This window comes from Paroedura picta, chromosome 12, assembly GCF_049243985.1.
Source record: "Paroedura picta isolate Pp20150507F chromosome 12, Ppicta_v3.0, whole genome shotgun sequence".
Classification (NCBI taxonomy): domain Eukaryota; kingdom Metazoa; phylum Chordata; class Lepidosauria; order Squamata; family Gekkonidae; genus Paroedura; species Paroedura picta.
Genome location: NC_135380.1, coordinates 49,292,109 through 49,305,204, shown reverse-complemented (window position 1 = coordinate 49,305,204; position 13,096 = coordinate 49,292,109). Strand labels below are relative to the sequence as shown.

Here is a 13,096-nt window from a genome sequence, read left to right as displayed (position 1 = left end):
CCCTCCCCTTCTTCCTTTCCTCTTCTTCCTTCCTTCCTTCCTTCCCCACAGTCTGTTCTCCCCCCCTCTGCTAGGGCCCGCTATATTTCTTCGACAGCGGGCTTATTTTCTAGTATGCTCAATAAGTAATAATGTTCACCAACAATAAATGCCAACAGCATGGAATTATTTCTTGCCTATCCGATTTCCCTTTTCTCTCACAGTAGCCAAAAATTCGGCTACTGGTTCTGTTATATCCAGAGACTTATCAGCTAGTAGATGTTAAGTATTTCTATCCATAGGGCCAAGGAATTTTACAATAATAGGGTCAATCAATGCAATGGTCAATGGAGTAAAATATGTGTTATATAGTCAAGCTCCAATTGGAAATATTTGCATAATCTACTCTCTATCAGTACAGTATTAGATCTACCTGAGAGTACCACTAAAGGGTACTGTTTAATTCAGCGAGCACAAAGGCCTGATGGTGGAGCAGATTAATAAGATTTTACATGTAAGTAGCTCCACGGCCTGAATTAGAAGTCAGGCCAAAAAGGTTGGCCTTTTCCTGCATCAATATTCTATCTCTCAATATCCAAGATTCTTTGCCTAATAATGGAGAATGTCTGAGACTCAACATAATTAACCAAAAACTCTAAATTTATTACCTAGAGTAGCGGTCCCCAACCTTTCTCAGGTCAGGGACTGCCTCCGGGGTGAGGGGAGAGCCGACGGCCCAGGTGCTGCAAAAACGTGCACGCGCATTTGCCGCACATGCACGTTTTCACCACCAGGGGCGCTAAAGCACATGCGCGGCAACTGCGCGTATGCGCATTTGCATCACCAGCATGCTGGCGGCTGCGCCTGCCTCGTCCCTTCCTACTCGCTGCGGGCGGGGGGAGGCAGGTACGGCTGCTGGCAGCCCGGTACCGTGGCCTTAGCGGCCCGGCAGTGGGCCGCAGACTGGGGGTGGATGACCCCTGACCTAGAGTACGGATTTTATGCAGGATCTGCTGGTACCATTTGGAAACAAAGGGATCTCTTAACGTACAAAAGACTATTAGGTCTTGAGCTCTGCTTCCCAATGAATTCTGCATCATCACGCCACTTCTGGGGTTTCTTGAAGCCTGAAGAATGTTTCAGGGGTTTCTCAATGATAAAAATGTTGAGAAAGGCTGATCTAGATGCAACAACATCCTCCTGACTCTCAAGGAATCGTTTGAACCTTCTCACACATACATACCTCCAGATGCCTCCAGCATCTGAGGAGCTTACAGATGGTCTACCAGGCTCAATTCTCCACTGGCTTCCCTCCCCCCCTTGTCTGACTCCAAACTACTCTCAAACTTATGTCCTTCTGAAAGCATGCTCATCGGGCTATTTTGTTTTGAAAACTTTTTCATAAAATCATAGAAACAAAGAGTTGGAAGGGATCTCCAGGGTCATCTAGTCCAACCTGTTGCACAATGCAGAAACTCACAACTCCCTGCCTACCCACACTGACCCCAATTTCATGCTCAAATGAACCCCCACCCCCCACCCAACAATCTCCAGAATCCAGCCTGGCCTGGAGGAAATTCACCTACCCACAGTGGCAATTAGTAATTCCCTGGGCTTGCAAGGAAGGGCTACAAGAAACAAACACTGGCACATCCCTTCCTGCTCACCCGCTAAGAATCTGCCTAAGTTCATAAAATCAGCTATCTAGCCTCTGCTTAAAAACTTCCAAAGAAGGAGAACTCACCACCTCCTGAGGAAGCCTGTTCCACTGAGGAACCATTCTGTCAGGATAATTTTTGGATAGTTTATAAAGCTATATTTTTCTGCACGCTCCTGCCCCTTGGCTTATCTGGTTTTGATGTTCTCATGCACAAACATGCAGGGACTAGTCACTTCCTTATCATGAGGAGTGCACACATCAGCAAGGAAGGTATAATGTCATCCATATGCGGTCAGCGGGCCAATCTGATTAGCCTGGCTCCACTGGCACCCACCCCAACCCAGCGAGGGGCAATCTGGTGCAATCACCACCAGTCTGCCCCTGACTGTCATTGGGAGTGGAGGTAAGTGAGGCTCCCAGGGGAGGGACAGAGTTCCCACCCACCCCCCTGGGCGCAGCGATGGCGGGAGAGGGGGCCACATGGCGCAGACTGACCAAGCCTTGGCAGGCAGCAAAAATGGCCACCGAGGCTCAGCCAGGCCCTGCAAGGCCTTTGCGGCACCAGGGTGGGTGCCTGCCACAGCCGCTCCAAGCCTCTCCGGGCCTTCTTGGGGCTGGGGAAGGGACGGGCTGCCAAGACACCCTAAGTCTTTGCCACACACTAGTTGAGGAAACCTGGCCCACAGGCACTCTTAAAGCCAACCCAGTTTCATGCCCCCCCCCCTCTCTCTCTCCCTCTGTCAGGATTGTTAGAAAACCCTGTCATAAATTAGCCTGAGTTTCTCCATGACAGTTAGATTGACCTTTGCAGCTTGGTGCCTGGGAGCTCCAGGCCCATATATTATGCATGCTTGCTTAAAGTCGAAACTATGTTTATGTAGCCATTATCTCTGGAAGCTATGAATGTTCTTCTCTTTGAAGCCTCTTGGCTGGGCCTGCTTCTGGTAACCATAACACCTTATTTCAGCCTGAAGACAGCCAAGGACATGTGAAAGTAACACTGTTTTTAATTGTACCTGTCTCCTCTTCCTTCCTCCCCTCCCTTGGGAACTTTCAAGTTTTGGGCGGGAGAACTGGATTGATAAGGAGAAGCAAATCTGTCCTCAGGCAGATTTGACTTCTCTAGTCTAGGTGTATGAAGTACTTCTCAATAAAACTTTCTATTTCAAAGAAGTTGGTTGTGAGTCCTTGCAACGTCTGACTCACTCCCTCCCTCCCTCCCTCTCTCTCTCTCTCACTTCACCCTCTCCCCACGCTAGCGCCCGTTGTATTTACAGCTACAATGGGCTTTTAGTCTAGTTTTAGTATAAAATGCATGTATTGAGAAGAGTTCCTTAACAGAACTGCTTATTTCACTCAGTTAACATTCACAAATACACAGTAAAAACTTATTTATACCCCACTTGTATATCCTAGGGGGGGCCAAAGTGGCTTACAGCACCATTCTCCCTTCCTCCAGAGAGAAGCTTGGTGTCATGGTTAGGAGTGCGGACTTCTAATCTGGTGAGCCGGGCTTGATTCCCTGCTCCTCCCCCACATGCAGCCAGCTGGGTGACCTTGGGCTCGCCACAGCACTGATAAAGCTGTTCTGACCGAGCAGGAATCTCAGGGCTCTCTCAGCCTCACTTGCCTCACATTTTAATGTTTTAAGGCAGTGGTCTGCAAGCTTTCAGCCGCTGCGGACCGCTGCGGTGGAGTGGGGGGAGAGGGTGGCCTGGTGGCCCGCGCATGCGCGGCAGCCCCAGCACAAACGGGCATGCGCGGACTGCTGCGCATGCGCGTTTGCGCCCGGCAGGGGCGCAAACGCGCGTGCGCAGCAGTACGCTCACGCGCGTTTCCACCGCCGCCATACCGGCGGCCGCAGCTCCCCCTCCCGGCCCCTCTGGGCCGCCAGCAAATCGGCCGCTAAAGCGGCCGATTAGCTTGCGGCTCGGCAAGGTTCTCTTCCCTCCCTTCCCGAAACAAGAAGCTTCGGGAGGGGGGGAGGGAAGAAGAAGCCGCGGCCCGGCGCCAAGTCCTTCACAGGGACCACTGTTTTCGATTACTGTTGGTTTATAATTTTTTTCTTTCTAATCTGCTGTGAGACGTTCTCGAGACCGGCAGGCAAGAAATCAGATAGATTAGATAAGATTAGGATAGACAGACAGACAAGACTGCCCTGAAAGGCAGGTGAAGTTTTAAATTAAATATAAAAAATTAAACAAACTAAATTGTATCTATATTATCATTATCATTATTATTTATATAGACTCTGTAAGATTTGTTCCATGCCATTTCTTAGACAAGCAGCTTTCTTCCCTTGCCAACAAGTGCCTTGCAGTAGTGGAGTGCCTGAGACTGGCCCATGATTTAAATTTGAGTCTCTCTGGCATACATCCAACAGTCTACCTGCTACTTTGCACAGGCTGTGCCTTACGGGTAACACAGGAACTGCCCCCAAAGCCCCAGGGAAAGTGGCAGAAGGAACAGCAGTAAAACACAGCCTGTGTAAAATAGCAGCAAGGATGTATGGCAGGGAGACCCGAATTCAACTCATGGGCCCGTCTCAGACACTCCAGTACTAAAGGCACTTGCTGGCAGGGAAGGCAAGTTCAAACTGGGGGTCACCAGTGTCTCCCAGTCCCTTATATGGGTTATATGCCTCTTTATCTACAAAAGAAAAACCAAAGAAGTACAGTAGCTATGGACACAAAAGGAAGAACACAATGAGATGCTCATTAAAATAAAGACTTTGGAAAAAGGGTGTATGGTGGGGTGAACAAGTTGTACCCAAAGCAAATTGTACACAAATACCTCCTCCCTAACACTGCTACTCCAGCCTAAATCCACTGCTTTCAATTGGTTTAGCCTCCTTTCCCTCTTTTTAACAATATTTTATTTGTATGGAGATAATTTTTTAATTCATATTATATAAATTATATGCCTGTGTGTGTGATCATTATAATCCAAAATGCTTGGAACGGAAAAGTGTAATGACCACATGCGATAATCTTCTGGCTGACAGCAGGTTGAGCCTGAAGCAGCTCGGAAGAGGGAGGAGTCCCCTTCCTTGGATGTTTGTGGAAGAGATGGGATGAACACCTGCCACGAGTATGTGATCGTTTAGACCCTGAGAAGGCTGGGGGCTGAACTGGATGGCCTTCTGGGGTCTTTTCCAGTCCTATGCAGTTGGGATTCAGAATTCTGTGTGCAGCTGCACTCACTGTGCCAAGGAAGGGCATTGCCTTGAGAGGAAATAGGAACATGTCAAAAACCCAGAGAAGCCAGGGCTGGTACTCGGCTCCAGCACAACTCCACAGCTGGATGGCGGTGTGGATCAAAAGAAGGAAACAAGGAGCACTCCGTTGGACAGTGGAGAATGCCCCATCGATTGCACATGCTGTGCTGGCAAAACCTGCTGCACAGCATTTGCCTCACCACCCATCCCAGATGTTCCAACTGTCCCATTCTTGGGACAGCATCCTCCCTTTCTTCTGCCTGTCCTTGCAAAGGCTCTGGGGTACTGCCCCTTTTAACAATGATGAAGTTCCCTTTTGCACTCACACATTGCAGCCATTCCTGCAAAGGTGGCAGGACTCCCCTGTGCCTCTGAGTCCCTGCATACAGCACAGGCAGGTGCCTTGGACTGCGGCTGGCCATCATCTACTCAGAGTGGCAGCAGTTCTCCAGGGTCTTTTCCCATCACCGACTTCCTCTTTAACCTGAGATGTGGGGACTGAACCTGGGACCTTCTGCAAGCCAGGGAGATGCTCTGCCACTGATCCGCAGCCGTTCCCCAAATCTCCCAACAGGAGTACTGGTATAAAAATCCATTCCTAGGGACACCAAAGCATCTGGCACCCACGCCCCTGAACAGACTGCAACCAGTGAGATCTATATAGAGCCATGAAATATTGTGAGGCAATCTGCTTTTATAGAACATTTTTAAACCAAACAACAAACACCTCAAGTCACCAGATTGGTGCTGTGACCATGGGGATAATTTCTTGGCTATTTATATTTTTGCCTTTTCCCTCAGCAAGGACCACAAATTACTTTCATTAGTCTCTAGTGACAGTTTTCCATTTTATCATCACAACAACCCTGCAAAGTAGGCTAGGCGGAGAGTGTATGACTGGCCCAAGATCATCCAGCCAGCTTTCATGGCAGAGTGGGGATTTGAACCTCGGTCGCAAGATCGTAGTCTGGCACTCTAGCCACTACACTGTGCCACAGTACTTATCTGGCTTCGTTTCCACCCCAAAGGTCCTCTGCAGAAAATGAATGCTCCAGAGTATGCCAATACTGCCCTGAGCTCATGCTGCCAGGGCGGAAGCAAGCATCCTGAAGAAGGGAAAACATCCCACGCAGTTGATGCCAGGGCAGGACAGGCAGCAGCAGAGAAAAAGAACAAGGAAGACAGTAGACAAGGTGTTGGGGGGGGGGCTCCTCAACCAGATTCTCCCCCCCCCCATGAGACTGCGTGTGGCAGTGCCAAAGATAGGCACACAAATGGCTCCGTTTTCAACCCTAAATTTTTTGCTAGAGGTTCCATGATAGGGGCATAGTCTAAAAATTCACCAGAGAATGAGATGGCACACTATGCAAACTCAGGCAAGGTGTAGCCGGATCCGAAAGAACAATATTCTTAATTTCTTTCTCACTTTCCCTTAGTTTTTAGGATTATCAAACTGGAGCAAATTGCCCAGACAAAAGGAGGGCACAACCTCACTGGGGTCAGAGCCCTGGTTTTTTTGCCATTATTTAGTGATGATGTTGATGATGTTGCTAGGTATATCAGCCCTGTAGGGGTTGGAGGCAGCTTGTCTCCTTTACTTGGTTTATGACCCCGGTGCTCCTTCCTGCATTCCACCCCTCCCCGTCATTTTCACCCCTAACCAATTCATCTCTCCCCCCCCTCTCTTTCCCCTTAGAGCAGGGGTAGTCAAACTGCGGCCCTCCAGATGTCCATGGACTACAATTCCCAGGAGCCCCAACGCTGGCAGGGGGCTCCTGGGAATTGTAGTCCGTGGACATCTGGAGGGCCGCAGTTTGACTACCCCTGCCTTAGAGCCTTGAATCCCCTTACCTGGGTGTTTGATATTCTCCAACTTTCCCAGGATTCTGGGGGGGGGGGGGTGAGCAGGGTCAGGGTTATATGTGAAGACCTGCATCTTTGGCTGCAGCTTCAACGATGTTTTGATGAGAGTACTTTCTTTCTCAATAAATGAAATCTTTTGCTTCAAGTCAAGAATCTGCTTTTCTGGGTAACTGAGATGCCCACAATTGGTAACATGGAAGAACAAAAAGCTGTGTGTGTGTGTGTGTGTGAGTGAGAGAGAGAGAGAGAGAGAGAGAGAGGGGGGGGGGATATTCAGGAGTAGTCGGCTACCAAATACCTACCTACGGAGGGAACTGACTGCCAGCACCCTGATTCACTGCTTTGTTTTGGGGCTGGTAATTCAAAGTCCCCTCTGCATCATGTGCACTGGATCACTCGGTCTCTCTTGAGACAAGAGAGGCAGCAGAATTACCTGTTGTTGCATCTCTGTGTGAGTCACTGCTCTGTGAGGGCCTATTTCCACTCAGGAAGCACGTCCACAAAACAGCGATTCTTACCCAAACATAAGAGATGCTGCTCAGTGTGACCAGTTCTTAAGAGAGAACCTTCCCAGAGAGAAGAGTGCACTCCCAAAATTGATACAGAAATAGCGAAGGATTTGGGGAGCCTTCTGGTAACCCAAGCCAAAGCTGGGTGGCAAACAACTCCAGGAACAAGCCCAGTTCACAAGCTGTGCAGCAACCAGAATGCAACCAGTTCTATTCCATCCTTGGGCAGCAAACGGATGGCATAGATTTGTAATCCATACTCAGCCATGTTAAAACAGGAATAGATAAATAGTGTCTCAGCTACTTGCTTCCTTACTCATGCATCAAATCATTTTTCTGAAGCCAGAAAAAGAAGCTAAAAAAAATAAAACTGTCAGAAATTCCATAATGGTTATTTTTCTAAAACTTACTAAAACCATCAAACTAAACTGTTTGAATCTCTTGCTCCCTTTACAAATCTATATCTAAGCCCCAGCATACGAGAACGCTGACGCTTTAATTACAGCCTTCATGAGTTGAATAATCAACGGCACAGGCAACAATCCACTGACTGCTCACTTGAGAAAGCCCATGCAAAGCCTTCTTCTTTGAGGGGCAGGCCCTGGTGTTGCTGGAGCAACAGAAGGAACACCCCACACAAACACCCCCGGCTTCTTTTCTGCAGGCTTCACAATACAGCACCTTGCCAGGAAGTGGAGTCAAATTTAATCAACCATGGAAAAGACCAACATGGTCCTAGGGCTAGTCCTCACATTCCCTGCAGATGGGACCCCAAGTGATTAATGGACTTTTCTAGTAGCTTTCCTGAGAGACCCAAGGCTCCCTCCCAGAGGAGATGGCTCACAGGCTCAGCAGCCTCAGCAGCCTCCAAGGGTGTGATTCAGGCCACTAACAGACATTATCAGGTGTTCTAAGGATGCAGCATTCCCCTTCCTTATGCAGCTGAGATATAAATCCAAGGCTGAAAAAGCAGAGCTGAAGAGTCACACACACACACAATACAAAAACCTTCAATGGCATCCATAATAAAACTGTTTATAAAATAGTTCTGTAAATACAAATCTATAAAGCTGTAAGAAAAATTACAGCAGGCAAAGGGGCAGCAAATGCAAAAGGATAAAACCAGCGACCTTCACTTCTTTGCCCTGTGGGTCATTGCTATAGATGAAAACGTGGCTACCCGTTCAGTGGTCTCCAAACAATTATCAATAAGCAGCCGTTCAAGACCCCCCTGCCGCCTGAGACATTAGGGAAGGGCAGAAGTGGGGAGGTCAGGTCAGAACGTTGGTTGTGCTACATCTCACATCGCAGAATGATATGGCAAACTGAGTCTGGTTCTGCATGGCAATACCCACAAATTCTCCTATACCTGCCTTCAGCCATTGCAGAAGGAAATACGTTTAGTCTAGCTAACATAAACGCTCTGCGGTTTGAAGGTATTATAAGGTTGGAGAAATAATGTGCCATAGTGTTTGGGGTATAGGATAGACTAAGAGCTCGTGGAGAGCATGCCCCCCCTGCGCCAGCATAAATTATCTGGAGATCAATATCCAGGATTCTTCTTTGGATGGTTTGAAAAATATGGTCCTCTCCAGAGTTAGCTAGAGAATAAAGGCCTATGGATTTAATTTTATGGCCTGAGACCATTTCGAAATATAATGGAGCTGCGGAGTCATAAGTGTCTCTTTCCTGAACCTGAGTCCAGGGGCACCTTAAGGACCAACAACATTTCATTCTGTGTACACCCAAAAGCTTATAGTTTGAATAAAACTTTGTGGGCCTTAAAGATGCCCCCAAACTTGAACTTTGTTCTACTGCTCCCACCTGAATGGTGGCAAAAGAAAGTCGTACCTTTTGATTCAGGAGCTCTACCCCCCTCCAGAGGCCTCCCATGCCATGGTTGAGGGTTTTTAAAGAAAGCAAGGGGACTCTTGGGTGCAGGGATTTATGTATTTCTCAAAATATTTATTTATTTATTCAACCTCTTAGTTCAAAGCAGCTTACAATAATAGCAAAAACAGCCCCAGCTGAAAGCAAAGCTATTAGGGCAAGTCCCCTTAAGGCGGCTGGCTGCCCCCTCCAAAGCCTGGCTGGATCCTGAAGGCCTCCAAGGAGGGGGCCCCTCTCATGTCTTCAACACAGCCAGAGACTCCGTGGGAAAAGGCCAGGCTCTGGGCAAGGTCTGGCAGGCCACCCTCCGTGGTGGGACAATCAAGAGACGGTTGCCTGCTGATGGATGTTGTGGAGAGGGCTCTCCCTTCCTGCAGAATCAGCACTCTGCGTTATCCAGGGTCAACATTCAAAATGTAGGTTGGGCAAGAGGTCCCCCACCCTTTTTGTGTTTAAAGAAGCAAGCTTCTAGTCCTTAAGTCAGAACTTCCTGTGGCCATCAGGGGATGGGGCTTGAGTGGCCTGCATTGCCTTTTGCCACTGACCACGAGCAGAATGATGCAAAATAAGCAACCATGAGCAGGTCTGCTTTCATCGGCAATTGCTGTACAAGGTCACCTAATTCAGGACTCCAGGAGAAGAACTCTGATTTATTGCTTAGCACAAAGTACACACAGTGCTGAGCATAAACCTCAAGGTGCGTCTACACTACTGAGAACTGTCATTTGAGGGAGGTGCCCCGAATTATCTGCCAGAGATTACAAAGGGGACAGATTTGAGTTACTGGTCATGGGCATGATTTGCGCCTCCTCCTGAAGGAGACAAACCATTACATCTGTCATGCTCTATTCCTATCCTTTTGATATTGGCCAGTCCTACAAAACGTCTGGTCCTCAGGCCCGCAGCACGCTCCTCCCGTACCTTTCATGATTCCAGTGCCTTCTCAGGGCGGACCAGGACACTTTTGGAAGATCTCCCAAAATGAGTCCTACTGGAGGGAACAGCCACCTGGTGTGACCAATGAGAGCACTTTCTGCCAGCCGAGTCCAGGCTCCTCCCATCCCCTCCAAGCATCTGCTCCTGGATCTGCCTTCCTGACCCCAGCCCTGAGCGCAATCCACCCCACCACCACCTCAATCAAGCTGACAGCAGACCCTGAGCCCTGGAAGGTGTCGCTTGCCCAGTGAGGATTCCAGCTGGGTGCCTTCACCAAACCTTGCCAAAGAAACAAAATCCCAAGAAGCAGCCAGATCAGGCAGCAAGCCTCTGAACAGCCACAGAAGAGCATCCACACCAGGCCCCAAGGGGCCCAGGAACCAGCCTGAGGCACCAGTGTTCTGCAGCTGCATCATGGTGCACAAAGCCCAAACCTCACCTGTCATGCTGTCCACTCAAGGCAGGCTGAACAGGTGAGCTCAGAGGAAACAGCTGCCTCCCCCCCCCCCCAAGCCTGAGAAGAGAATACAAAAATCCTCATGCCAGAGCAGGTCACAGCACTTCGACTCAAAAAGCAGCCAACCAGAGGTTCCTAACCCAGGCAGGGTCACCCTAACCGTCGGCCCCCCAAGCGGGGGGGGGGGGAGGCTGATGCTGACATGCCTCGCAGCCCTGGATCTGGGAGCGCCTCTCCAAGGCCTTCGCAACTAACTAGCAGCCTTGGACACATCTTGTTTTCCCCGGCCAGGCCCCGGAATGTGGGGAGGATAGCAGAGAGACTAGGAAAGGACTTCTACCCTACACCGCTTCCTCTTCTGCACCATTTCCTTCCCATGGATGCAATGTCCGGAGGCGGGCACTGGCCCGTGCAATGTGTGCGGTGTGTCCTGGGAGAAGGTGAAGAAGCAACACAGCCAGCCCCACAGTGCTCTATGGGGCTTCTCTAAGACACAGAGTGGCCAGGTCATTCTGAGTGGTGCCTTTGGTCCTGCTGAACCCTGGGAAAGCGGTGTGTACTCGGTGGCGGTGATTCAACAGGGGCCACCAAGTCTCCCACAGAACAATCTGCAAAGTTTGAGGGGCACCCATAATTTTGGGGTCAGATGGGGTCTCAGGTAGCTCCTTCTACCCCGGTTAGTGGCTTCTGGCTGCTTGTGGGGAAAGAGCCCCCCAGAGCATCAAACCTCTGCTATCTGCCCCAACCCTTTAAAAGTGGCACGCCACAAGCAAAGATTTAAACCTTTTGGGCCAGAAAGGACAGAGAGCCATCATGCAAAAGGGTCACATGGGTGCCTGCGGCTGAGACTCCCATCCCCTGAGTAGATAACCCAGAGGAACCCAGAGAGAGACAGTGGCCTTCTGTGTTGTTTCTCCACCCTCATTTTTCACTTGTGGGGGGGGGGGGGCTTTTGACACTGAGGCCACTGAGGCCACTTCCTTGGCAGGCAGCCCTGGGGTCAAGGGCTTGATGGGGTCTGGGGGAGGGGCCTGCCTGCTGCAGGGGGACAATTCTAGGTTTCCAGGAGGGGGGGGTTATACCTTGAGCTCTAAAGACAACTCTAGCCCTGACTAGCCCTGACCTCCGGCCATCTCCTCACGCTCATTTACGCAGGGGGGCACTTGGGGGGGGGGAGCTTGGCGGTGCTCCACAAGCCCCTTCCGCGCATCTCTTGCCTTGAACACCCAAGGGGGTCACCATAAGCCGGAAAGTGGCCTTCCTGCCTCCGTCCCAACTTTCTGCCCAGGCGCCGCCGCGGCTGCTGCTGCTGCTGCTCTCCAGCGCGGGACGGAGAAACGTTGGGAGAGGACCGAGGCCGCCGCCCCCGCCCCCGCCCCGGTCGAGCCCTGGTGGCCCGGCGGCTGCTCCCCGTTGGCCCGCCCGACGCGGCTGTCAGGCCCGGGGCCGCCGGGGGGGGGCAGGCTCGGGAGCCTCCCGCCGCCCTCTTACCTCGCAGCACTGGGACGGTCCCCGGGTCGCCGTGGGTCTCCCTTGGCGCGAGGTGGCCGGCGTCGCTCGGAGCCTCCGCCGGGGCGGGCATCGACCTCCCGCGGCTCCCCCGCCCCCAAGGCCGGCCGGGACCGGGGCGCGCTCGGGGTCGACGGCTCCAAGGTGCAGCGCGGCGAGAGTGGCGGGGCGGCGGGCGGCCGGGAAGCCCGAGCGCGGCGGAGGAGGAGGCGGGCGGGCAGGGATGCGGCCAGGGATGCGCCCGAGCGCCGCGCCTCTCTTCTGGCAGCCGCCGGCCTGGGAACGCCGGCACGGGAGCAGCGCGCGCGCGCCACTCGGGCCAGTCCGGGGGATGGCAGGCAGGGCGCAGGCGCCGGGGAGGGGTGAGGAGGGGGCGGTGCTGCTCCTCTGGACTCTCGGCCGGCCTCGCGCACCCAAGGAGACCTCCCTCCCTCCCGCTCGCGCCCGCCGGTGCCAACTGCGTCACGTCACGGCGCGCCCCTGCCCCTGCCCCGGCCCCGGCCCCTCCGCCGGAGCCCGGTGGCCTTTGGCAGGGGCAGAAAGTGACCCCCCCCGCCGCCGCCGCCGGTGTGCAGCACCCTGCAGCAGCACCCCCCCCCCCCCCGGCCCGCAGACCGTTCCTCAGCGCTAGACCCCTCTTCCGAAGAGCTGGCTGAAGTCCTCCTCAATGCCAGTCAGCCGGTCACCTTTATTGGCATCGGCCATTGCATCAACAATGGAATCAGTTAAAACAGTAATACCATAGCAATAAGATTAAAGTGAAATCGGAGCTAGGTTAAACATTAGGATGATTGACTATTAAATCGATTAACAGTAATGAATAGAATTGTTATGGTAGGAAATGTTCTACTCAATGTAAATGAGAATAATTTCACTCCATCTTCTCATTTACTGAAGAGCACTGAAACTTGGATCACTTCCTGCACCCCGACTCCATCAGCTGCCAAGAGCAGAATCATGGCCTGTCATTAATCACCACCACTCATTTTCACACGTTTTGCACAAGGCCAGCTTGGTCAGCAATTGTGAACGCTGGGACGCTTCATAGAATCATGGAAGGGACCTCATGGGTCATC

General features: G+C 51.5%; 1 protein-coding gene across 3 annotated transcripts in view; it reads right to left on the bottom strand.

The window, feature by feature from the left end:
* The window catches only part of FAM163B (family with sequence similarity 163 member B), a 77,539-nt gene extending 65,113 nt beyond the window's left edge, over window positions 1-12,426 (bottom strand). Inside the window, exon 1 of one of the 3 annotated variants that reach the window (XM_077306734.1) lies at window positions 12,003-12,426. The gene's annotated coding sequence lies outside the window, so the exon portion shown is untranslated. The remainder of the gene's footprint in view (window positions 1-12,002) is intronic. The other 2 variants (XM_077306732.1, XM_077306736.1) reach the window with 2 other exon arrangements.
* Between the last annotated feature and the right edge of the window lie 670 nt (window positions 12,427-13,096).